Raw genomic sequence first — 22,054 nt, 5'->3', positions numbered from 1 at the left:
GCCCCACACCGAAGGAGGGTGGAGGTGTTTAATGCGAACTAGGGGTCATCCAAGCGCCGCAAAAGGCCGCCATGCCCTGCACGCCCCTTTTCTCTTTTCATATGCAGACGAGGGTTGAAGCCAACTTTGACCCACTGCTTGGATGACATCACCATATGCAAATCCATCTGCTGCAGGCCTTCCCCCAGGAATGCTTGCACTAGTTGTTGCATTTGGTTTGTTGTTTGGGGGTGCTTCAGTATTAGGCAGCCTTCTGCCCTCCCATGTTCATCTGAAAATATGTGTTCTCCCTGCAGTTGTTGTCCCCAGATGAGAGTTCCCTTGTGCTGCCTCAGTTGAATCTCCTTTACTTGACAGAGATGTGCCTGAGCAGCGGCCCTCCCCAGCCTTATCCCAAATCATACTTATTTTGCATAGGAGATACCATGGTCATGAAGATTGTTCTCCCAGGGTGAGGTTAATACATTGCATTCTGGGTATGCTGACCCCTATGATTTCCCCAAATGTGGGAAACTCGACTGCATTATTTGTGGTAGTGGGGGACTGTGTTTGTGCTTTCCTCTGGTCAGCTCTGGTAAAAGTTAGATTTCTTTGTCTCAGATCTTCCTCTAGCCTTGTTCTTCTTTCGAGAGTTTCCTTGTGCTGCCTCGGTTGGATCTCCTTCACTTGACAGGGGGGTGCCCGAGCAGCGACCCTCCCCAGCTCTATCCCAAATCTTACTTACCTGCCAGGTGAGATACTATGATCATGAAGGTGCTTCTCCCAGGGCAAGGCTCACCCATTGCACTCTGGGTGTGCTGCTCCTGCGATTTCCCCAAATGTGGGAAACTTGACTGCATAATTTGTGTTTCCCCTGGTCGGCTCTCGTATAATTCAGATCTCTTTGTCTCAGGTCTCTCTCCAGCCTAGTTTGCTGTCTGTTTCCACTTCTCTTTTCTTGAGCCGCTCCCTTCTATGCCCTTGCGCACTATCCTGACTTCTCCCGTCTGCTTAATTTGTGCCTTCCAACGCACAATGCGAACTACAGGTAGTGCTGCAGGGCCCACACCCTTTTACTTGCCTTACAGATCAGCTCTGGAGCTGTTACAGTGCCCAGCTGCTGCAAGAAATCAGCTTGAATGCTTCAGGGGCTGGGGCATAGCCAACATGAGCCCCACACCGAAGGAGGGTGGAGGTGTTTAATGCGAACTAGGGGTCTTCCAAGCGCCGCAAAAGGCTGCCATGCCCTGCACGCCCCTTTTCTCTTTTCATATGCAGACGAGGGTTGAAGCCATCTTTGACCCACTGCTTGGATGACATCACCATATGCAAATCCATCTGCTGTAGGCCTTCCCCCAGGAATGCTTGCACAAGTTGTTGCATTTGGTTTGTTGTTTGGGGGTGCTTCAGTATTAGGCAACCTTCTGCCCTCCCATGTTCATCTGAAAATATGTGTTCTCCCTGGAGTTGTTGTCCCCAGCTGAGAGTTCCCTTGTGCTGCCTCAGTTGAATCTCCTTTACTTGACAGAGATGTGCCTGAGCAGCGGCCCTCCCCAGCCCTATCCCAAATCATACTTATTTTGCATAGGAGATACCATGGTCATGAAGATTGTTCTCCCAGGGTGAGGTTCAGTCATTGCATTCTGGGTATGCTGACCCCTGTGTTTTCCCCAAATGTGGGAAACTCGACTGCATTATTTGTGGTAGTGGGGGACTGTGTTTGTGCTTTCCTCTGGTCAGCTCTGGTAAAAGTCAAATTTCTTTGTCTCAGATCTTCCTCTAGCCTTGTTCTTCTTTCGAGAGTTCCCTTGTGCTGCCTCAGTTGGATCTCCTTCACTTGACAGGGGGGTGCCCGAGCAGCGACCCTCCCCAGCTCTAGCCCCACTTCTACTTACCTGCCAGGTGAGATACTATGATCAGGAAGGTGCTTCTCCCAGGGCAAGGCTCACCCATTGCACTCTGGGTGTGCTGCTCCTGTGATTTCCCCAAATGTGGGACACTTGACTGCATAATTTGTGTTTCCTCTGGTCGGCTCTCGTATAATTCAGATCTCTTTGTCTCAGGTCTCTCTTCAGCCTAGTTTGCTGTCTGTTTCCACTTCTCTTTTTTTGAGCCGCTCCCTTCTATGCCCTTGCGCACTATCCTGACTTCTCCCGTCTGCTTACTTTGTGCCTTCCAACGCACAATGCGAACTACAGGTAGTGCTGCAGGTCCCACACCCTTTTATTTGCCTTACAGAGCAGCTCTGGAGCTGTTACAGTGCCCAGCTGCTGCAAGAAATCAGCTTGAATGCTTCAGGGAATGGGGCATAGCCAACATGAGCCCCACACCGAAGGAGGGTGGAGGTGTTTAATGCGAACTAGGGGTCATCCAAGCGCCGCAAAAGGCTGCCATGCCCTGTACGCCCCTTTTCTCTTTTCATATGCAGACGAGGGTTGAAGCCAACTTTGACCCATTGCTTGGATGACATCACCATATGCAAATCCATCTGCTGCAGGCCTTCCCCCAGGAATGCTTGCACTAGTTGTTGCATTTGGTTTGTTGTTTGGGGGTGCTTCAGTATTATGTAGCCTTCTGCCCTCCCATGTTCATCTGAAAATATGTGTTCTCCCTGCAGTTGTTGTCCCCAGATGAGAGTTCCCTTGTGCTGCCTCAGTTGAATCTCCTTTACTTGACAGAGATGTGCTTGAGCAGCGGCCCTCCCCAGCCCTATCCCAAATCATACTTATTTTGCATAGGAGATACCATGGTCATGAAGATTGTTCTCCCAGGGTGAGGTTCATTCATTGCATTCTGGGTATGCTGACCCGTATGATTTCCCCAAATGTGGGAAACTCGACTGCATTATTTGTGGTGGTGGGGGACTGTGTTTGTTCTTTCCACTAGTCAGCTCTGGTAAAAGTCAGATTTATTTGTCTCAGATCTTGCTCTAGCCTTGTTCTTCTTTCGAGAGTTTCCTTGTGTTGCCTCAGTTGGATCTCCTTCACTTGACAGGGGGGTGCCCGAGCAGTGACCCTCCCCAGCTCTAGCCCAACTCCTACTTACCTGCCAGGTGAGATACTATGATCATGAAGGTACTTCTCCCAGGGCAAGGCTCACCCATTGCACTCTGGGTGTGCTGCTCCTGCGATTTCCCCAAATGTGGGACACTTGACTGCATAATTTGTGTTTCCTCTGGTCAGCTCTCGTATAATTCAGATCTCTTTGTCTCAGGTCTCTCTCCAGCCTAGTTTGCTGTCTGTTTCCACTTCTCTTTTCTTGAGCCGCTCCCTTCTATGCCCTTGCGCACTATCCTGACTTCTCCCGTCTGCTTACTTTGTGCCTTCCAACGCACAATGCAAACTACAGGTAATGCTGCAGGGCCCACGCCCTTTTACTTGCCTTACAGAGCAGCTCTGGAGCTGTTACAGTGCCCAGCTGCTGCAAGAAATCAGCTTGAATGCTTCAGGGGCTGGGGCATAACCAACATGAGCCCCACACCGAAGGAGGGTGGAGGTGTTTAATGCGAACTAGGGGTCATCCAAGCGCCGCAAAAGGCCGCCATGCCCTGCACGCCCCTTTTCTCTTTTCATATGCAGACGAGGGTTGAAGCCAACTTTGACCCACTGCTTGGATGACATCACCATATGCAAATCCATCTGCTGCAGGCCTTCCCCCAGGAATGCTTGCACTAGTTGTTGCATTTGGTTTGTTGTTTGGGGGTGCTTCAGTATTAGGCAGCCTTCTGCCCTACCATGTTCATCTGAAAATATGTGTTCTCCCTGCAGTTGTTGTCCCCAGATGAGAGTTCCCTTGTGCTGCCTCAGTTGAATCTCCTTTACTTGACAGAGATGTGCCTGAGCAGCGGCCCTCCCCAGCCCTATCCCAAATCATACTTATTTTGCATAGGAGATACCATGGTCATGAAGATTGTTCTCCCAGGGTGAGGTTAATACATTGCATTCTGGGTATGCTGACTCCTATGATTTCCCCAAATGTGGGAAACTCGACTGCATTATTTGTGGTAGTGGGGGACTGTGTTTGTTCTTTCCTCTGGTCAGCTCTGGTAAAAGTCAGATTTATTTGTCTCAGATCTTCCTCTAGCCTTGTTCTTCTTTTGAGAGTTTCCTTGTGCTGCCTCGGTTGGATCTCCTTCACTTGACAGGGGGGTGCCCGAGCAGCGACCCTCCCCAGCTCTATCCCAAATCTTACTTACCTGCCAGGTGAGATACTATGATCATGAAGGTGCTTCTCCCAGGGCAAGGTTCACCCATTGCACTCTGGGTGTGCTGCTCCTGCGATTTCCCCAAATGTGGGAAACTTGACTGCATAATTTGTGTTTCCCCTGGTCGGCTCTCGTATAATTCAGATCTCTTTGTCTCAGGTCTCTCTCCAGCCTAGTTTGCTGTCTGTTTCCACTTCTCTTTTCTTGAGCCGCTCCCTTCTATGCCCTTGCGCACTATCCTGACTTCTCCCGTCTGCTTACTTTGTGCCTTACAATGCACAATGCAAACTACAGGTAGTGCTGCAGGGCCCACACCCTTTTACTTGCCTTAAAGAGCAGCTCTGGAGCTATTACAGTGCCCAGCTGCTGCAAGAAATCAGCTTGAATGCTTCAGGGGCATGGGCATGACCAACATGAGCCCTACACCGAAGGAGGGTGGGGGTGTTTAATGCGAACTAGGGGTCATCCAAGCGCCGAAAAAGGCCGCCATGCCCTGCATACCCCTTTTCTCTTTTCATATGCAGATGAGGGTTCCAGCCAATTTTGGCCCACTGCTTGGATGACATCACCGTATGCAAATCCGTCTTCTGCAGACCTTCCCCCAGGAATGCTTGTACTAGTTGTTGCATTTGGTTTGTTGTTTGGGGGTGCTTCAGTATTAGGCAGCCTTCTGCCCTCCCAAGTTCATCTGAAAATATGTGTTCTCCCTGCAGTTGTTGTCCCCAGATGAGAGTTCCCTTGTGCTGCCTCAGTTGAATCTTCTTTACTTGACAGAGATGTGCCTGAGCAGCGGCCCTCCCCAGCCCTATCCCAAAACATACTTATTTTGTATAGGAGATACCATGGTCATGAAGATTGTTCTCCCAGGGTGAGGTTCATTCATTGCATTCTGGGAATGTTGACCCCTGTGATTTCCCCAAATGTGGGAAACTGGACTGCATTTTATGTGGTAGTGGGGGACTGTGTTTGTGCTTTCCTCTGGTCAGCTCTGGTAAAAGTCAGATTTCTTTGTCTCAGATCTTCCTCTAGCCTTGTTCTTCTTTTGAGAGTTCCCTTGTGCTGCCTCAGTTGGATCTCCTTCACTTGACAGGGGGGTGCCCGAGCAGCGACCCTCCCCAGCTCTAGCCCATCTCTTACTTACCTGCCAGGTGAGATACTATGATCAGGAAGGTGCTTCTCCCAGGGCAAGGCTCACCCATTGCACTCTGGGTGTGCTGCTCCTCTGATTTCCCCAAATGTGGGACACTTGACTGCATAATTTGTGTTTCCTCTGGTCGGCTCTCGTATAATTCAGATCTCTTTGTCTCAGGTCTCTCTCCAGCCTAGTTTGCTGTCTGTTTCCACTTCTCTTTTCTTGAGCCGCTCCCTTCTATGCCCTTGCGCACTATCCTGACTTCTCCCGTCTGCTTAATTTGTGCCTTCCAACGCACAATGCGAACTACAGGTAGTGCTGCAGGGCCCACACCCTTTTACTTGCCTTACAGAGCAGCTCTGGAGCTGTTACAGTGCCCAGCTGCTGCAAGAAATCAGCTTGAATGCTTCAGGGAATGGGGCATAGCCAACATGAGCCCCACACCGAAGGAGGGTGGAGGTGTTTAATGCGAACTAGGGGTCATCCAAGCGCCGCAAAAGGCTGCCATGCCCTGTACGCCCCTTTTCTCTTTTCATATGCAGACGAGGGTTGAAGCCAACTTTGACCCATTGCTTGGATGACATCACCATATGCAAATCCATCTGCTGCAGGCCTTCCCCCAGGAATGCTTGCACTAGTTGTTGCATTTGGTTTGTTGTTTGGGGGTGCTTCAGTATTATGTAGCCTTCTGCCCTCCCATGTTCATCTGAAAATATGTGTTCTCCCTGCAGTTGTTGTCCCCAGATGAGAGTTCCCTTGTGCTGCCTCAGTTGAATCTCCTTTACTTGACAGAGATGTGCCTGAGCAGCGGCCCTTCCCAGCCCTATCCCAAATCATACTTATTTTGCATAGGAGATACCATGGTCATGAAGATTGTTCTCCCAGGGTGAGGTTCATTCATTGCATTCTGGGTATGCTGACCCGTATGATTTCCCCAAATGTGGGAAACTCGACTGCATTATTTGTGGTGGTGGGGGACTGTGTTTGTTCTTTCCACTGGTCAGCTCTGGTAAAAGTCAGATTTATTTGTCTCAGATCTTGCTCTAGCCTTGTTCTTCTTTCGAGAGTTTCCTTGTGCTGCCTCAGTTGGATCTCCTTCACTTGACAGGGGGGTGCCCGAGCAGTGACCCTCCCCAGCTCTAGCCCAACTCCTACTTACCTGCCAGGTGAGATACTATGATCTTGAAGGTGCTTCTCCCAGGGCAAGGCTCACCCATTGCACTCTGGGTGTGCTGCTCCTGCGATTTCCCCAAATGTGGGACACTTGACTGCATAATTTGTGTTTCCTCTGGTCAGCTCTCGTATAATTCAGATCTCTTTGTATCAGGTCTCTCTCCAGCCTAGTTTGCTGTCTGTTTCCACTTCTCTTTTCTTGAGCCGTTCCCTTCTATGCCCTTGCGCATTATCCTGACTTCTCCCGTCTGCTTAATTTGTGCCTTCCAACGCACAATGCAAACTACAGGTAGTGCTGCAGGGCCCACACCCTTTTACTTGCCTTACAGAGCAGCTCTGGAGCTGTTACAGTGCCCAGCTGCTGCAAGAAATCAGCTTGAATGCTTCAGGGGCTGGGGCATAGCCAACATGAGCCCCACACCGAAGGAGGGTGGAGCTGTTTAATGCGAACTAGGGGTCATCCAAGCGCCGCAAAAGGCCGCCATGCCCTGCATACCCCTTTTCTCTTTTCATATGCAGACGAGTGTTTAAGCCAACTTTGACCCACTGCTTGGATGACATCACCATATGCAAATCCATCTGCTGCATGCCTTCCCCCAGGAATGCTTACACTAGTTGTTGCATTTGGTTTGTTGTTTGGGGGTGCTTCAGTATTAGGCGGCCTTCTGCCCTCCCATGTTCATCTGAAAATATGTGTTCTCCCTGCAGTTGTTGTCCCCAGATGAGAGTACCCTTGTGCTGCCTCAGTTGAATCTCCTACTCTTGACAGAGATGTGCCTGAGCAGCGGCCCTCCCCAGCCCTATCCCAAATCATACTTATTTTGCATAGGAGATACCATGGTCATGAAGATTGTTCTCCCAGGGTGAGGTTCATTCATTGCATTCTGGGTATGCTGACCCCTATGATTTCCCCAAATGTGGGAAACTCGACTGCATTATTTGTGGTAGTGGGGGACTGTGTTTGTGCTTTCCTCTGGTCAGCTCTGGTAAAAGTTAGATTTCTTTGTCTCAGATCTTCCTCTAGCCTTGTTCTTCTTTCGAGAGTTCCCTTGTGCTGTCTCAGTTGGATCTCCTTCACTTGACAGGGGGGTGCCCGAGCAGCGACCCTCCCCAGCTCTAGCCCAACTCCTACTTACCTGCCAGGTGAGATACTATGATCATGAAGTTGCTTCTCCCAGGGCAAGGCTCACCCATTGCACTCTGGGTGTGCTGCCCATACGATTTCCCCAAATGTGGGAAACTTGACTGCATAATTTGTGTTTCCCCTGGTCGGCTCTCATATAATTCAGATCTCTTTGTCTCAGGTCTCTCTCCAGCCTAGTTTGCTGTCTGTTTCCACTTCTTTTTTTCTTGAGCCCCTCCCTTCAATACCCTTGTGCACTAACCTGACTTCTCCTCCCGTCTGCTTACTTTGTGCCTTACAATGCACAATGCAAACTACAGGTAGTGCTGCAGGGCCCACACCCTTTTACTTGCCTTAAAGAGCAGCTCTGGAGCTATTACAGTGCCCAGCTGCTGCAAGAAATCAGCTTGAATGCTTCAGGGGCATGGGCATGGCCAACATGAGCCCTACACCGAAGGAGGGTGGGGGTGTTTAATGCGAACTAGGGGTCATCCTTGCGCCGCAAAAGGCCGCCATGCCCTGCATACCCCTTTTCTCTTTTCATATGCAGATGAGGGTTCCAGCCAATTTTGGCCCACTGCTTGGATGACATCACCGTATGCAAATCCGTCTTCTGCAGACCTTCCCCCAGGAATGCTTGTACTAGTTGTTGCATTTGGTTTGTTGTTTGGGGGTGCTTCAGTATTAGGCAGCCTTCTGCCCTCCCAAGTTCATCTGAAAATATGTGTTCTCCCTGCAGTTGTTGTCCCCAGATGAGAGTTCCCTTGTGCTGCCTCAGTTGAATCTTCTTTACTTGACAGAGATGTGCCTGAGCAGCGGCCCTCCCCAGCCCTATCCCAAAACATACTTATTTTGTATAGGAGATACCATGGTCATGAAGATTGTTCTCCCAGGGTGAGGTTCATTCATTGCATTCTGGGAATGCTGACCCCTGTGATTTCCCCAAATGTGGGAAACTCGACTGCATTTTATGTGGTAGTGGGGGACTGTGTTTGTGCTTTCCTCTGGTCAGCTCTGGTAAAAGTCAGATTTCTTTGTCTCAGATCTTCCTCTAGCCTTGTTCTTCTTTCGAGAGTTCCCTTGTGCTGCCTCAGTTGGATCTCCTTCACTTGACAGGGGGGTGCCCGAGCAGCGACCCTCCCCAGCTCTAGCCCATCTCTTACTTACCTGCCAGGTGAGATACTATGATCAGGAAGGTGCTTCTCCCAGGGCAAGGCTCACCCATTGCACTCTGGGTGTGCTGCTCCTCTGATTTCCCCAAATGTGGGACACTTGACTGCATAATTTGTGTTTCCTCTGGTCGGCTCTCGTATAATTCAGATCTCTTTGTCTCAGGTCTCTCTCCAGCCTAGTTTGCTGTCTGTTTCCACTTCTCTTTTCTTGAGCCGCTCCCTTCTATGCCCTTGCGCACTATCCTGACTTCTCCCGTATGCTTAATTTGTGCCTTCCAACACACAATGCGAACTACAGGTAGTGCTGCAGGGCCCACACCCTTTTACTTGCATTACAGAGCAGCTCTGGAGCTGTTACAGTGCCCAGCTGCTGCAAGAAATCAGCTTGAATGCTTCAGGGGCTGGGGCATAGCCAACATGAGCCCCACACCGAAGGAGGGTGGAGGTGTTTAATGCGAACTAGGGGTCATCCAAGCGCCGCAAAAGGCCGCCATGCCCTGCATACCCCTTTTCTCTTTTCATATGCAGACGAGGGTTCCAGCCAACTTTGGCCCACTGCTTGGATGACATCACCGTATGCAAATCCGTCTTCTGCAGACCTTCCCCCAGGAATGCTTGTACTAGTTGTTGCATTTGGTTTGTTGTTTGGGGGTTCTTCAGTATTAGGCAGCCTTCTGCCCTCCCATGTTCATCTGAAAATATGTGTTCTCCCTGCAGTTGTTGTCCCCAGATGAGAGTTCCCTTGTGCTGCCTCAGTTGAATCTCCTTTACTTGACAGAGATGTGCCTGAGCAGCGGCCCTCCCCAGCCCTATCCCAAATCATACTTATTTTGCATAGGAGATACCATGGTCATGAAGATTGTTCTCCCAGGGTGAGGTTCATTCATTGCATTCTGGGTATGCTGACACCTGTGATTTCCCCAAATGTGGGAAACTCGACTGCATTATTTGTGGTAGTGGGGGACTGTGTTTGTGCTTTCCTCTGGTCAGCTCTGGTTAAAGTCAGATTTCTTTGTCTCAGATCTTCCTCTAGCCTTGTTCTTCTTTCGAGAGTTCCCTTGTGCTGCCTCAGTTGGATCTCCTTCACTTGACAGGGGGGTGCCCGAGCAGCGACCCTCCCCAGCTCTAGCCCAACTCCTACTTACCTGCCAGGTGATATACTATGATCAGGAAGGTGCTTCTCCCAGGGCAAGGCTCACCCATTGCACTCTGGGTGTGCTGATCCTGCGATTTCCCCAAATGTGGGAAACTTGACTGCATAATTTGTGTTTCCCCTGGTCGGCTCTCGTATAATTCAGATCTCTTTGTCTCAGGTCTCTCTCCAGCCTAGTTTGCTGTCTGTTTCCACTTCTCTTTTCTTGAGCCGCTCCCTTCTATGCCCTTGCGCACTATCCTGACTTCTCCCGTCTGCTTATTTTGTGCCTTCCAACGCACAATGCGAACTACAGGTAGTGCTGCAAGGCCCACACCCTTTTACTTGCCTTACAGACCAGCTCTGGAGCTGTTACAGTGCCCAACTGCTGCAAGAAATCAGCTTGAATGCTTCAGGGGCTGGGGCATAGCCAACATGAGCCCCACACCGAAGGAGGGTGGAGGTGTTTAATGCGAACTAGGGGTCATCCAATTGCCGCAAAAGGCCGCCATGCCCTGCACGCCCCTTTTCTCTTTTCATATGCAGACGAGGGTTGAAGCCAACTTTGACCCACTGCTTGGATGACATCACCATATGCAAATCCATCTGCTGCAGGCCTTCCCCCAGGAATGCTTGCACTAGTTGTTGCATTTGGTTTGTTGTTTGGGGGTGCTTCAGTATTAGGCAGCCTTCTGCCCTCCCATGTTCATCTGAAAATATGTGTTCTCTCTGCAGTTGTTGTCCCCAGATGAGAGTTCCCTTGTGCTGCCTCAGTTGAATCTCCTTTACTTGACAGAGATGTGCCTGAGCAGCGGCCCTCCCCAGCCCTATCCCAAATCATACTTATTTTGCATAGGAGATACCATGGTCATGAAGATTGTTCTCCCAGGGTGAGGTTCATTCATTGCATTCTGGGTATGCTGACCCCTGTGATTTCCCCAAATGTGGGAAACTCGACTGCATTATTTGTGGTAGTGGGGGACTGTGTTTGTGCTTTCTTCTGGTCAGCTCTTGTAAAAGTCAGATTTCTTTGTATCAGATCTTCCTCTAGCCTTGTTCTTCTTCGAGAGTTCCCTTGTGCTGCCTCAGTTGGATCTCCTTCACTTGACAGGGGGGTGCCCGAGCAGCGACCCTCCCCAGCTCTAGCCCAACTCCTACTTACCTGCCAGGTGAGATACTATTAAGTTGATTTTTGAAAGAAAACAATACTGTCAATATACTATTAAAACAAATTTTAATGGTAAAAGTTATTGTACTTTAAGTAAAAATAAAAGAGCTAAAATATCAATCCCAGTTTTGGATTACTTTAATTAACAAAAAAAATGCATATAGCAGAGGATAGTTTCAATCTGCCTACCTCTGGGTTATGGGCCCAGCATGCTTCCATTGCAGTACTCTGCTGCACATGTAAGTGCAAGAGATCCTGAAGCACTCACTCATCATGGGAAAGTACCAATGTGTTTCTTCGTTGGTTGATCTAAGAAACATCTTACAAAAACTCTCCAGATTATTGACTTTCTAAAGTTTTTCTAGGAAACGTTCTAGATGAATGCTTATTAGCCTTTGTCAGTATGCACTTTTGCAAAGTGTCTCTGTTGCGCAATCAGTTAGTGTGTTTGGCTACTAACCAAAAGGTTGATGGTTCAATCCCACCCAGGGATGTAATTGACCTTGTGATCAGGTTTTGGTGATCTTTAAGTAGACAAGTCAAAATTTCAAACCCCCTCTTATGATGTAGGGTACCTGGCCTTCTCTGATGTAACCAGAGTTAGATTTGATTAAGTGATTTTATAAAAAACAGCTAGGAAGCACAATTTAGCAGTGGGTTGCAGAGAAAAAAATATATGCTGGCAGAAAAATCCAATTGAGTGATTAAACAGCTCTTCATTTTCTGGCTTTATTTTTATGCTAACAAATTTGTTCTCTGAAAAGTGTCCACAAAGCCAAGTCTCTGATGAACACCTTTGTAGGGATGGTTTTTCACCTATTACTAAATTAAACTTGCTTCATTGGAAAGGCAGCAAGATGCATCCTCATTTCAATGTCTACTGAAATAATACGGGTTGACACCAGGAAACATTAACGCCAATGCATCCTTGCTGCTTTCTCATGTGGAAGTCTGTTTAATGTGAAAACAAGGTGATATCTAAGTAGCACACAGGTAAGGAATTAAAAAAATCTTTATTTAAGGGTGAAGATGTTTCTCACAAAATTGTTGCCCCAATGCATCATTGAAATTCAAGCTGGAAAGATGATTTTAATATATCACTTGTACATTTTGTATTGCTCTTCTGGTGACAATGTAGTTTGTTTTTGTCAATTACCATTTTAATAATAGGGTAAAGAAAATTAAGTGGATTTTTGAAAGAAAACAATACTGTCAATATACTATTAAAACAAATTAAGATGGTAAAAGTTATTGTACTTTAAGTAAAAATAAAAGAGCTAAAATATCAATCCCAGTTTTGGATTACTTTAATTAAAAAAAAATGCATATAGCAGAGGATAGTATCAATCTGCCTACCTCTGGGTTATGGGCCCAGCATGCTTCCATTGCAGTACTCTGCTGCACATGTAAGTGCAAGAGATCCTGAAGCACTCACTCATCATGGGAAAGTACCAATGTGTTTCTTAGTTGGTTGATGGAAGAAACATCTTACAAAAACTCTCCAGATTATTGACTTTTCAAAGTTTTTCTAGGAAACGTTTTAGATGAATGCTTATTAGCCTTTGTCAGTACGCATTTTTGCAAAGTGTCTCTGTGGTGCAATCAGTTAGTGTGTCCGGCTACTAACCAAAAGGTTGGTGGTTCAAGCCTACCCAGGGACGTAACTGACCTTGTTATCAGATTTTGGTGATCTTTAAGTAGACAAGTCAAAATTTCAAACCCCCTTTTATGGTGTAGGGTACCTGGCCTTCTCTGATGTAATCAGAGTTAGATTTGATTCAGTGATTTTATAAAAACAGCTAGGAAGCACAATTTAGCAGTGGGTTGCAGAGTTAAAGAAATATGCTGGCAAAAAAATCCAATTGAGTGATTAAACAGCTCTTAATTTTCTGGCTTTATTTTTATGCTAACAAATTTGTTCTCTGAAAAGTGTCCACAAAGCCAAGTCTCTGATTAACACCTTTGTAAGGATGGTTTTTCACCTATTACTAAATTAAACTTGCTTCATTGGAAAGGCAGCAAGATGCATCCTCATTTCAATGTCTACTGAAATAATACAAGTTGACACCAGGAAACATTAACGCCACTGCATCCTTGCTGCTTTCTCATGTGGAAGTCTGTTTAATGTGAAAACAAGGTGATATCTAATTAGCACACAGGTAAGGAATTAAGAAAATCTTTATTTAAGGATGAAGATGTTTCTCACAAAATCGTTGCCCCAATGCATCATTGAAATTCAAAATGGAAAGATGATTTTAATATATCACTTGTACATTTTGTATTGCTCTTCTGGTGACAATGTAGTTTGTTTTTGTCAATTACCATTTTAATAATAGGGTAAAGAAAATTAAGTGGATTTTTGAAAGAAAACAATACTTTCAATATACTATTAAAACAAATTAAAATGGTAAAAGTTATTGTACTTTAAGTAAAAATAAAAGAGCCAAAATATCAATCCCAGTTTTGGATTACTTTAATTAACAAAAAAAAAATGCATATAGCAGAGGATAGTTTCAATCTGCCTACCGCTGGGTTATGGGCCCAGCATGCTTCCATTGCTGTACTCTGCTGCACATGTAAGTGCAAGAGATCCTAAAGCACTCACTCATCATGGGAAAGTACCAATGTGTTTCTTCGTTGGTTGATGGAAGAAACATCTTAAAAAAACTCTCCAGATTATTGACTTTTTAAAGTTTTTCTAGGAAACGTTTTAGATGAATGATTATTAGCCTTTGTCAGTATAGACTTTCGCAAAGTGTCTCTGTGGCGCAATCAGTTAGTGTGTACAGCTATTAACCAAAAGGTTGGTGGTTCAATCCCACCCAGGGATATAAGTGACCTTGTGATCAGGTTTTGGTGATCTTTAAGTAGACAAGTCAAAATTTCAAACCCCCTCTTATGATGTAGGGTACCTGGCCTTCTCTGATGTAATCAGAGTTAGATTTGATTAAGTGATTTTATAAAAAACAGCTAGGAAGCACAATTTAGCAGTGGGTTGCAGAGAAAAAAAATATGCTGGCAGAAAAATCCAATTGAGTGATTAAACAGCTCTTCATTTTCTGGCTTTATTTTTATGCTAACAAATTTGTTCTCTGAAAAGTGTCCACAAAGCCAAGTCTCTGATGAACACCTTTGTAAGGATGGTTTTTCACCTATTACTAAATTAAACTTGCTTCATTGGAAAGGCAGCAAGATGCATCCTCATTTCAATGTCTACTGAAATAATACAGGTTGACACCAGGAAACATTAACGCCAATGCATCCTTGCTGCTTTCTCATGTGGAAGTCTGTTTAATGTGAAAACAAGGTGATATCTAATTAGCACACAGGTAAGGAATTAAGAAAATCTTTATTTAAGGGTGAAGATGTTTCTCACAAAATCGTTGCCCCAATGCATCATTGAAATTCAAGCTGGAAAGATGATTTTAATATATCACTTGTACATTTTGTATTGCTCTTCTGGTGACAATGTAGTTTGTTTTTGTCAATTACCATTTTAATAATAGGGTAAAGAAAATTAAGTGGATTTTTGAAAGAAAACAATACTGTCAATATACTATTAAAACTAATTAAAATGGTAAAAGTTATTGTACTTTAAGTAAAAATAAAAGAGCAAAAATATCAATCCCAGTTTTGATTACTTAAATTAACAAAAAAAAAATGCATATAGCAAAGGATAGTTTCAATCTGCCTACCTCTGGGTTATGGGCCCAGCATGCTTCCATTGCAGTACTCTGCTGCACATGTAAGTGCAAGAGATCCTGAAGCACTCACTCATCATGGGAAAGTACCAATGTGTTTCTTCGTTGGTTGATGGAAGAAACATCTTACAAAAACTCTCCAGATTATTGACTTTTTAAAGTTTTTCTAGGAAACGTTCTAGATGTATGCTTATTAGCCTTTGTCAGTATGGACTTTTTACAAAGTGTCTCTGTGGCGCAATCGGTTAGTGAGTCTGGTTACTAACCAAAAGGTTGGTGGTTCAATCCCACCCAGGGACGTAATTGACCTTGTTATCAGATTTTGGTGATCTTTAAGTAGACAAGTCAAAATTTCAAACCCCCTGTTATGGTGTAGGGTACCTGGCCTTTTCTGATGTAATCAGAGTTAGATTTGATTCAGTGATTTAATAAAAACAGCTAGGAAGCACAATTTAGCAGTGGGTTGCAGAGAAAAAGAAATATGCTGGCAAAAAAAATCCAATTGAGTGATTAAACAGCTCTTCATTTTCTGGCTTTATTTTTATGCTAACAAAGTTGTTCTCTGAAAAGTGTCCACAAAGCCAAGTCTCTGATTAACACCTTTGTAGGGATGGTTTTTCACCTATTACTAAATTAAACTTGCTTCATTGGAAAGGCAGCAAGAAACACTAGACTAATTGGAGGTGCGCCCTAAAGCAAATTACAATGTTAGGATTAGGGGGTTCGGAAAGACCTCTAGTGTATACTGTCACGATCCGGGTATCTGGACGCCATAACTTACCTTTCAGATGCCTCCTAAGGCTGGCTCAGCGCTCCAGGACCGGATCCCATCTGTTATTCTGATGTCCCCATTCCTGCCTCCTCTCCTGTCACTCTGAGACGCTGTCACAGCGGCGCCATGTTACATCTTGAATGGCATCTCCCGCGGCCTCCGCCGCCGTCCCTGAGTTTCTGCATGCAGGATGTCAGAGTGGCGCTTATGTCAGCCGCGGCCTCCGCTGTTGCCCGCGTGGTTCAAATGTGCACTCATCAGTCTGGCGTCTCCTGTTTACTGTGGCCGGCGCCGCCATTGCTGTTAAAGTTCCCACATGGATTATCAAACCAATCTTCCCTCCAAGTGTCTGCATGGGCGATGCCATGTTGGATTCTGTCACCTGTTCATTTCCACCAATCCGCTGTTTCCATTGTAATCTGCAAAATTGCCTAGCCAATCCCTTCCTTGCTGCAGGTATAAGTATTCTGTGCCTGAGCAAGGAAGGCGTCAGTGATTTGGTTGTCAAACCTAGTTTCAGTTTGTCTCTCTCCCGTGGTTGTTTTCCAGGTTCCAGTTACCATCTCCAAACCTCCACTAAAGAGACCCGCTCTAGTCTACCACCTGCGGTGCAGCCTGACTCTCCAGTCCTCTGGGACTCATCTGTTTCCAGTTACAGATTTACCTGCTTCCAGCAGAGATCAGCTCTTCTTAAAGTGCCGGTATCATTTCCGCAGATTACCACTCACCACCGGCACTATTATTTCACCGCTCTCAAACTCCATATATCAATCATATTTCATCGCTCTCAAGCTTCATTTATTATTTGGCTGGTTCCATCCAGCAATCCACTCCGTGCTTACATCAGTCTGGTTTCAGCCAGTACCCACAGCAGCCATTTTATCCACAGCAGCCCAGCTTTTCCTGGAACACCAGCTAGTATGATCCTGGGCTATCTCCATTGCTACAGTCGGGCCTGGTAAGGACTTTCCAACTAGAAGATAATAAGAACTGTCTCATACTACCAGAGCCCTGTGGTCCTTGCCCTCCTTTAGTACTCAGAAACTGTATTATTTCTCTGCTGATTTTATGTTTCTCTTTTATTACTGCTGTGATGCATGGAGTTTGTCAAAATAAACATCATTGACTTTTATCCTGGTTGTCGTGGGCACGCCTTCGGGCAATTCTTCTACATTTAACTTACATGTCCAGGGGTCTGATACAACCTCCCAGGTTCCACTACACCTCAGCCCCTACAACTGAGGCTGCCTCCAGTCAGCTCAGGCCCTCAGTTGTGACATATACACTGTATATACATTTTAAGATAGGAAGGTACAAATTACATATTCACATTGCATCTATGGGCTGGATTCAAATGTCCCTTTCCTCCCTCAATCGTGCCCGTCAGCAGCTATTCTATTCTATATAAGGAGCCACGCGTCGCCGCCATTTTCACTTGTGCATTGGAGATGATAGGGAGAGGACGTGCAGCGTTTTCTCAGTTTCTGTGTTCAGTGTGCTGCAAATATCTGTGCTCAGTGTGCTTGCAAATATCTGTGCTCAGTGTGCTGAAAATATCTACGTTCTCTGCCTGAAAAATGCTCCATATCTGTGCTGCATTGTATTATATAGTATGAGGACAGGGCAGAATTTTGCTGACCACCAGTATATAATATATAGAAGTACGGTACAGTAGGCCACTGCTCTACCTACCTCTGTGTCGTCAAGTATACTGTCCATCCATACCTGTGGTGTATTTTAGTAGTTGTGCGCAGTATATATAGTAGGAGGACAGGGCAGAATTTTGCTGACCACCAGTATATAATATATAGCAATACGGTACAGTAGGCCACTGTTCTACCTACCTCTGTGTCGTCAAGTATACTATCCATCCATACCTGTGGTGTATTTTAGTAGTTGTGCGCACTATATATAGTAGGAGGACAGTGCAAAATTTTGCTGGCCACCAGACTTCTACTTAAGTCCAATGGTGTAGGATGTGCAAAGCTGTTTGGCTGTGCATTTATTGATCTAAGCATGCATTTTTATCAAAGCGTGATAAAATTGACACATAACGCAGCGTTAAATCAGCGTTAATTTATCTTCAGCTGATATCGATTGTGAATTGACGTTTCTTCTCTTCTTGTCACCTACAGGTAATTACAATTGACTACAACCACCAATCTATTCTGCTGCACTATATCTATATATGCAAAGCTAATTCTGCTGGGTAATTACAATTGACTACAACCACCAATCTATTCTGCTGCACTATATCTATATATGCAAAGCTAATTCTGCTGGGTAATGCAAATTGAAACATTATTGCATAGTATGTGATTTTGAAGTACTTTTTTAAAGTTTTGAATGATATAGACCCAGTTTAATCTTTGTGAAATGCCTGGTTGTTGTTTTTAAGGTAATTTATTGCCTGGCATTTGAGGGGGTGGGGTGTGGTTACAGATTTCAATTATTGGTTTCACTTGTAATAGTCTTCTACTAAAGTCCAATGGTGTAGGCTGTGCAAAGCCATTTGGCTGTGCATTTATTGATCTAAGCGTGCATTTTTATAAAAGCGTGATAAAATTGACACATAACAGCAGTGTTCAATTAGCGTTCAATCGAAGTGAAAAAGAAGGAAAACAGAAGCACACCAATCTAACAAAACAAAGAAAACTGAAGAACTAATAACAAATGTGAGTCACTTACTCCTCAGATCACTCACCTCCTGATTGTTGCATCTGATTACATAGCACAGAACTACCTTACTTGGACATTTCATAAACCATCCATTTCACCTACAAATGCCTGTATCTGTATTATTGTAATTTTGTTTTTTAAGCACAGCTGCACCAATGCAATTTTACCTGCAAACACTTAAAACATCTAACATAATTACCATTGCTTCTTAAACCTCTCACAATCCTTTCATTTCTTACACTCCAAATACATTTCTGCACCCACTTTATCTACGCTTTTGACTCATTTCATACTAAATCTACACCCCTTGAGCCTACACTGCTTTTCTCACCTGCATTTCTACAATTCTTCTGCTCGGATTCCCTTACAGTCTCCTCTCCTACTTCCACTTTCCCTCAACCTATTTACCTACTTAACACTATGTGAATGCTTTCTTATACTCCCCACATCACTCAGTGTCTACCTAATAATGTATCTTTATCCTTCCCCCCTAGTCTCCTCCACCTCCTCCTCTGTCTCCCCTCCATCCCTCTGTTTCCTTCCCCCACCTTTCCTGTTACCCCACTTTCATTCACCTCTGCCCCATGGTCCTGCTACCCCACAACTCAGCCCTGCTCCCTCTCTCCCTTCCCTGTCACCTCCCCACACCCCCATCCACATCACACTGACCTCCCTCCCTGCCCACCTCCTGCAGTTTCCCCTCCTATCTCAGGCACCCGTACCATCACTACTCTCTCATCCCTGCCCTCAAAGTTAATCCCACCTCATCGCTACAGCAACCCTGAAAATCTAATTCACATCTCTCCCACAAACTCATACCCCCTATCCTGTGCCCTCTGGAATGCCAGATCCGTTTGTAACAAACTGGTCCCCACTCATGACCTTTTCATTTCCAACTCCCTACACCTACTAGCCATTACTGAAACTTGGATTACGCCCTCTGACACTACTTCTGCTGCTGCTCTCTCTGCTGGGGGCCTTACATTCACACACACCCCCCGACCTGGGGGTCGCCATGGGGGTGGTGTTGGGGTCCTTTTACCTTCTAGTTACTCCTACCAACTCATACCACCAGAACCATCCCTTATATTATCTACATTTGAGGTCCACTCCATATGTCTCTTCCAACCAGTCCATCTTAGAGTAGCTGTCATTTACCGCCCCCCTGGCACTGCTTCCAAATTCATCGACAACTTTGCTTCCTGGCTTCCTCACTTCCTCTCTTCTGACATTCCCACCATTATCCTAGGCGATTTCAACATCCCTATTGACATCCCCACACAATCCCCTGCCTCTAAACTCCTTAACCTCACCTCTTCACTTGGTCTCTCCCAGTGGACCTCCTTACCCTCCCATGTGAATGGGAGCTCACTGGATCTGGTCTTCACTCACCGCTGTGATATTTCTGATTTTTCCAACTCCCCATTTCCCCTCTCTGACCACCACCTGCTCTCCTTCAACCTATCTCTCTCAACTTCCCCATCTCAACCTCCTAAGGCTACCATCACTAAGCGTAACATTGAAGCTATTGACACCACATTCCTTTCCTCCCTGTTTGACTCACTTCTCTCTCCTATTCTCTCTCTCTCTCTCATGCCCTGAACAAGCCACTTCCACATACAATGCTTCCCTTACTTCTGCTCTTGACTCTGTTGCTCCACCAACCACTGTTCACCCTCGCAAATGAACACCTCAACCCTGGCACACCAAATGCACCAGATATCTGCAAAAATGCTCACGTACTGCTGAGCGACACTGGAGGAAATCACGCTCTAAGGCAGACTTCCTCCATTTCAAACTTATGCTCTCATCCTTCAGTGCTGCCCTTTCTCTTGCTAAACAGTCATACTTCAAGAACCTCATCTCCTCCCAGTCTTCCAACCCCCGGCGCCTCTTTGCCACTCTCAACTCACTCCTCTGCCCACCTCCACCTCGTCTCCCTTCCTCACTCTCTGCTCTTGACTTTGCCACTTACTTCACATCCAAAATTGACTCCATACGTCAGGACATCACATCACACCAGACTATCAGTAACCAGCCTTCTCCCATCCCTTACCAACCCTCCCCATCCCTCGCACCAACTCTGTCATCTTTCTCCCATGCATCTGGAGAGGAAGTCATGGCCCTCATTCGTTCCTGTCCCCTCACCACCTCCCCACTTGACCCTATCCCCTCCCGCCTCCTCTGCCACATCTCTTCTTCTGCTTGTTCCCATCTTTCCCACCTTCTCAATCTCTCCCTCTCATCAGGCACTGTCCCCTCTGCCTTCAAGCACGCTCTCATCTCTCCTATTCTTAAAAAACCTACCCTTGATCCAAACACTCTCTCCAACTACCGACCCATCTCTCTTCTCCCTTTTGCCTCCAAACTCCTTGAGCGTATTGTCTACAACCGCCTTACTTCCTTTCTTTCCTCACACTCACTGCTTGACCCATTCCAGTCTGGCTTCCGTCCTCTCCACTCCACTGAAACTGCCCTTACAAAAGTATGCAATGACCTCCATGCTGCTAAATCTAAGGGACACTACTCTCTACTTATTCTACTTGATCTCTCTGCTGCTTTTGACACTGTGGACCATCCTCTCCTACTGCAAATCCTTCACTCCATTGGTCTGCGTAACACTGCCCTCTCTTGGTTGTCGTCCTACCTTTCTGACCGTTCATTCTCTGTCTCCTCTCATGACTCCACCTCCCCCTCACTTCCACTAACTGTAGGGGTACCCCAAGGTTCTGTCCTTGGTCCTCTTCTCTCTCTCTCTATACGTCCTCACTAGGTAAGCTCATTTAGTTCTTTTGGTTTCCAATATCATCTCTATGCTGATGACACTCAAATCTATCTTTCCTCTCCAGACCTCTCCCCTACTCTCCTCACTCGTATCTCCAACTGTCTCTCTGCTATCTCTTCCTGGATGTCCCAGTGCTTTCTTAAACTTAACATGTCTAAGACTGAGCTGATCATCTTCCCTCCCTCCCACATAACCTCACCTCCTACAATCTCATTATCTATTGATGGCACTACTATCTCCTCTACCCCCCAAGTGCGCTGTCTTGGAGTAATCCTTGACTCCTCCCTCTCCTTCAAACCACACATTCAGCACCTCTCACAAACCTGCCGTTTTCATCTAAAAAATATTTCCAGGATCAGACCCTTTCTGACCCAGGATGCTACTAAGACTCTTATCCACTCACTGGTCATCTCCAGACTGGACTACTGTAATCTCCTCCTGACTGGCATTCCTGACAAATACCTCTCTCCACTCCAATCTATCCTCAATGCTGCTGCCCGGCTCATTTTCCTCACCAAATGCACTACGTCCACCTCTCCTCTCTTACTATTCCTTCACTGGCTCCCCTTCCCTTTCAGAATCCATTTCAAGCTTCTCACACTTGCTTACAAAACCTTCACCCACTCCTCTCCCATCTACATCTCTGATCTTATCTCGCTTTACACTCCCACCCATCCTCTTCGCTCTGCTAATGCACGCCGACTCTCCTGCCTACGGATTACTTCCTCCCACTCCTACCTCCAAGATTTTTCACGTGCTGCACCACTTCTCTGGAATTCCCTACCTCTCCCCCTCAGACTCTCCACCTCTCTACAAAACTTCAAATGGGCTCTCAAGACCCACTTCTTCACCAAACCCAGCCAAATCTCATCCTAAACCTCTGTTCCACGCTCTCTATGTACCCCATCTGTCTCACCCCTGTCTGTCTACCCCTCCCCTTTAGAATGTAAGCTCTCATGAGCAGGGCCCTCTTCCCTCATGTGCTTACTCTTTTCTTACTTTAATAATCTTCAGCTGCACCAAATCCAGCAGTC

The 22,054-nt window shown here is 46.0% G+C and overlaps 18 non-coding genes and 1 pseudogene across 18 annotated transcripts; all 19 read left to right on the top strand.

The window, feature by feature from the left end:
- Positions 1-400: 400 nt before the first annotated feature.
- LOC135001914 (U1 spliceosomal RNA) lies at positions 401-564 on the top strand. Its single transcript, XR_010203228.1, has one exon. It is a non-coding gene; the product is annotated as a U1 spliceosomal RNA (small nuclear RNA).
- A 152-nt stretch (positions 565-716) lies between these two features.
- LOC135001930 (U1 spliceosomal RNA) lies at positions 717-879 on the top strand. The gene has a single exon (XR_010203243.1). It is a non-coding gene; the product is annotated as a U1 spliceosomal RNA (small nuclear RNA).
- A 671-nt stretch (positions 880-1,550) lies between these two features.
- On the top strand, positions 1,551-1,714 carry LOC135001918 (U1 spliceosomal RNA). Its single transcript, XR_010203231.1, has one exon. It is a non-coding gene; the product is annotated as a U1 spliceosomal RNA (small nuclear RNA).
- Positions 1,715-1,866: 152 nt separating this feature from the next.
- Positions 1,867-2,029, top strand: LOC135001937 (U1 spliceosomal RNA). Its single transcript, XR_010203250.1, has one exon. It is a non-coding gene; the product is annotated as a U1 spliceosomal RNA (small nuclear RNA).
- Positions 2,030-2,700: 671 nt separating this feature from the next.
- On the top strand, positions 2,701-2,864 carry LOC135001925 (U1 spliceosomal RNA). The gene has a single exon (XR_010203238.1). It is a non-coding gene; the product is annotated as a U1 spliceosomal RNA (small nuclear RNA).
- Positions 2,865-3,016: 152 nt separating this feature from the next.
- Positions 3,017-3,179, top strand: LOC135001929 (U1 spliceosomal RNA). The gene has a single exon (XR_010203242.1). It is a non-coding gene; the product is annotated as a U1 spliceosomal RNA (small nuclear RNA).
- A 671-nt stretch (positions 3,180-3,850) lies between these two features.
- Positions 3,851-4,014, top strand: LOC135001919 (U1 spliceosomal RNA). Its single transcript, XR_010203232.1, has one exon. It is a non-coding gene; the product is annotated as a U1 spliceosomal RNA (small nuclear RNA).
- Positions 4,015-4,166: 152 nt separating this feature from the next.
- Positions 4,167-4,329, top strand: LOC135001932 (U1 spliceosomal RNA). The gene has a single exon (XR_010203245.1). It is a non-coding gene; the product is annotated as a U1 spliceosomal RNA (small nuclear RNA).
- A 671-nt stretch (positions 4,330-5,000) lies between these two features.
- LOC135001928 (U1 spliceosomal RNA) lies at positions 5,001-5,164 on the top strand. Its single transcript, XR_010203241.1, has one exon. It is a non-coding gene; the product is annotated as a U1 spliceosomal RNA (small nuclear RNA).
- Positions 5,165-5,316: 152 nt separating this feature from the next.
- On the top strand, positions 5,317-5,479 carry LOC135001936 (U1 spliceosomal RNA). The gene has a single exon (XR_010203249.1). It is a non-coding gene; the product is annotated as a U1 spliceosomal RNA (small nuclear RNA).
- A 671-nt stretch (positions 5,480-6,150) lies between these two features.
- Positions 6,151-6,314, top strand: LOC135001926 (U1 spliceosomal RNA). The gene has a single exon (XR_010203239.1). It is a non-coding gene; the product is annotated as a U1 spliceosomal RNA (small nuclear RNA).
- Positions 6,315-6,466: 152 nt separating this feature from the next.
- LOC135001934 (U1 spliceosomal RNA) lies at positions 6,467-6,629 on the top strand. The gene has a single exon (XR_010203247.1). It is a non-coding gene; the product is annotated as a U1 spliceosomal RNA (small nuclear RNA).
- Positions 6,630-7,300: 671 nt separating this feature from the next.
- Positions 7,301-7,464, top strand: LOC135001911 (U1 spliceosomal RNA). Its single transcript, XR_010203225.1, has one exon. It is a non-coding gene; the product is annotated as a U1 spliceosomal RNA (small nuclear RNA).
- A 152-nt stretch (positions 7,465-7,616) lies between these two features.
- On the top strand, positions 7,617-7,758 carry LOC135001948 (U1 spliceosomal RNA; annotated as a pseudogene).
- Positions 7,759-8,454: 696 nt separating this feature from the next.
- Positions 8,455-8,618, top strand: LOC135001924 (U1 spliceosomal RNA). Its single transcript, XR_010203237.1, has one exon. It is a non-coding gene; the product is annotated as a U1 spliceosomal RNA (small nuclear RNA).
- Positions 8,619-8,770: 152 nt separating this feature from the next.
- Positions 8,771-8,933, top strand: LOC135001935 (U1 spliceosomal RNA). The gene has a single exon (XR_010203248.1). It is a non-coding gene; the product is annotated as a U1 spliceosomal RNA (small nuclear RNA).
- A 671-nt stretch (positions 8,934-9,604) lies between these two features.
- LOC135001917 (U1 spliceosomal RNA) lies at positions 9,605-9,768 on the top strand. Its single transcript, XR_010203230.1, has one exon. It is a non-coding gene; the product is annotated as a U1 spliceosomal RNA (small nuclear RNA).
- Positions 9,769-9,920: 152 nt separating this feature from the next.
- LOC135001938 (U1 spliceosomal RNA) lies at positions 9,921-10,083 on the top strand. Its single transcript, XR_010203251.1, has one exon. It is a non-coding gene; the product is annotated as a U1 spliceosomal RNA (small nuclear RNA).
- A 671-nt stretch (positions 10,084-10,754) lies between these two features.
- LOC135001913 (U1 spliceosomal RNA) lies at positions 10,755-10,918 on the top strand. The gene has a single exon (XR_010203227.1). It is a non-coding gene; the product is annotated as a U1 spliceosomal RNA (small nuclear RNA).
- The last annotated feature ends 11,136 nt before the right edge of the window (positions 10,919-22,054 follow it).

The sequence above is a fragment of the Pseudophryne corroboree genome, unplaced genomic scaffold (genome assembly GCF_028390025.1).
Source record: "Pseudophryne corroboree isolate aPseCor3 unplaced genomic scaffold, aPseCor3.hap2 scaffold_1682, whole genome shotgun sequence".
Classification (NCBI taxonomy): Eukaryota; Metazoa; Chordata; class Amphibia; order Anura; family Myobatrachidae; genus Pseudophryne; species Pseudophryne corroboree.
Note: the sequence above shows the minus strand (reverse complement) of the source record. Positions and strands in the feature narration are given on the sequence as shown.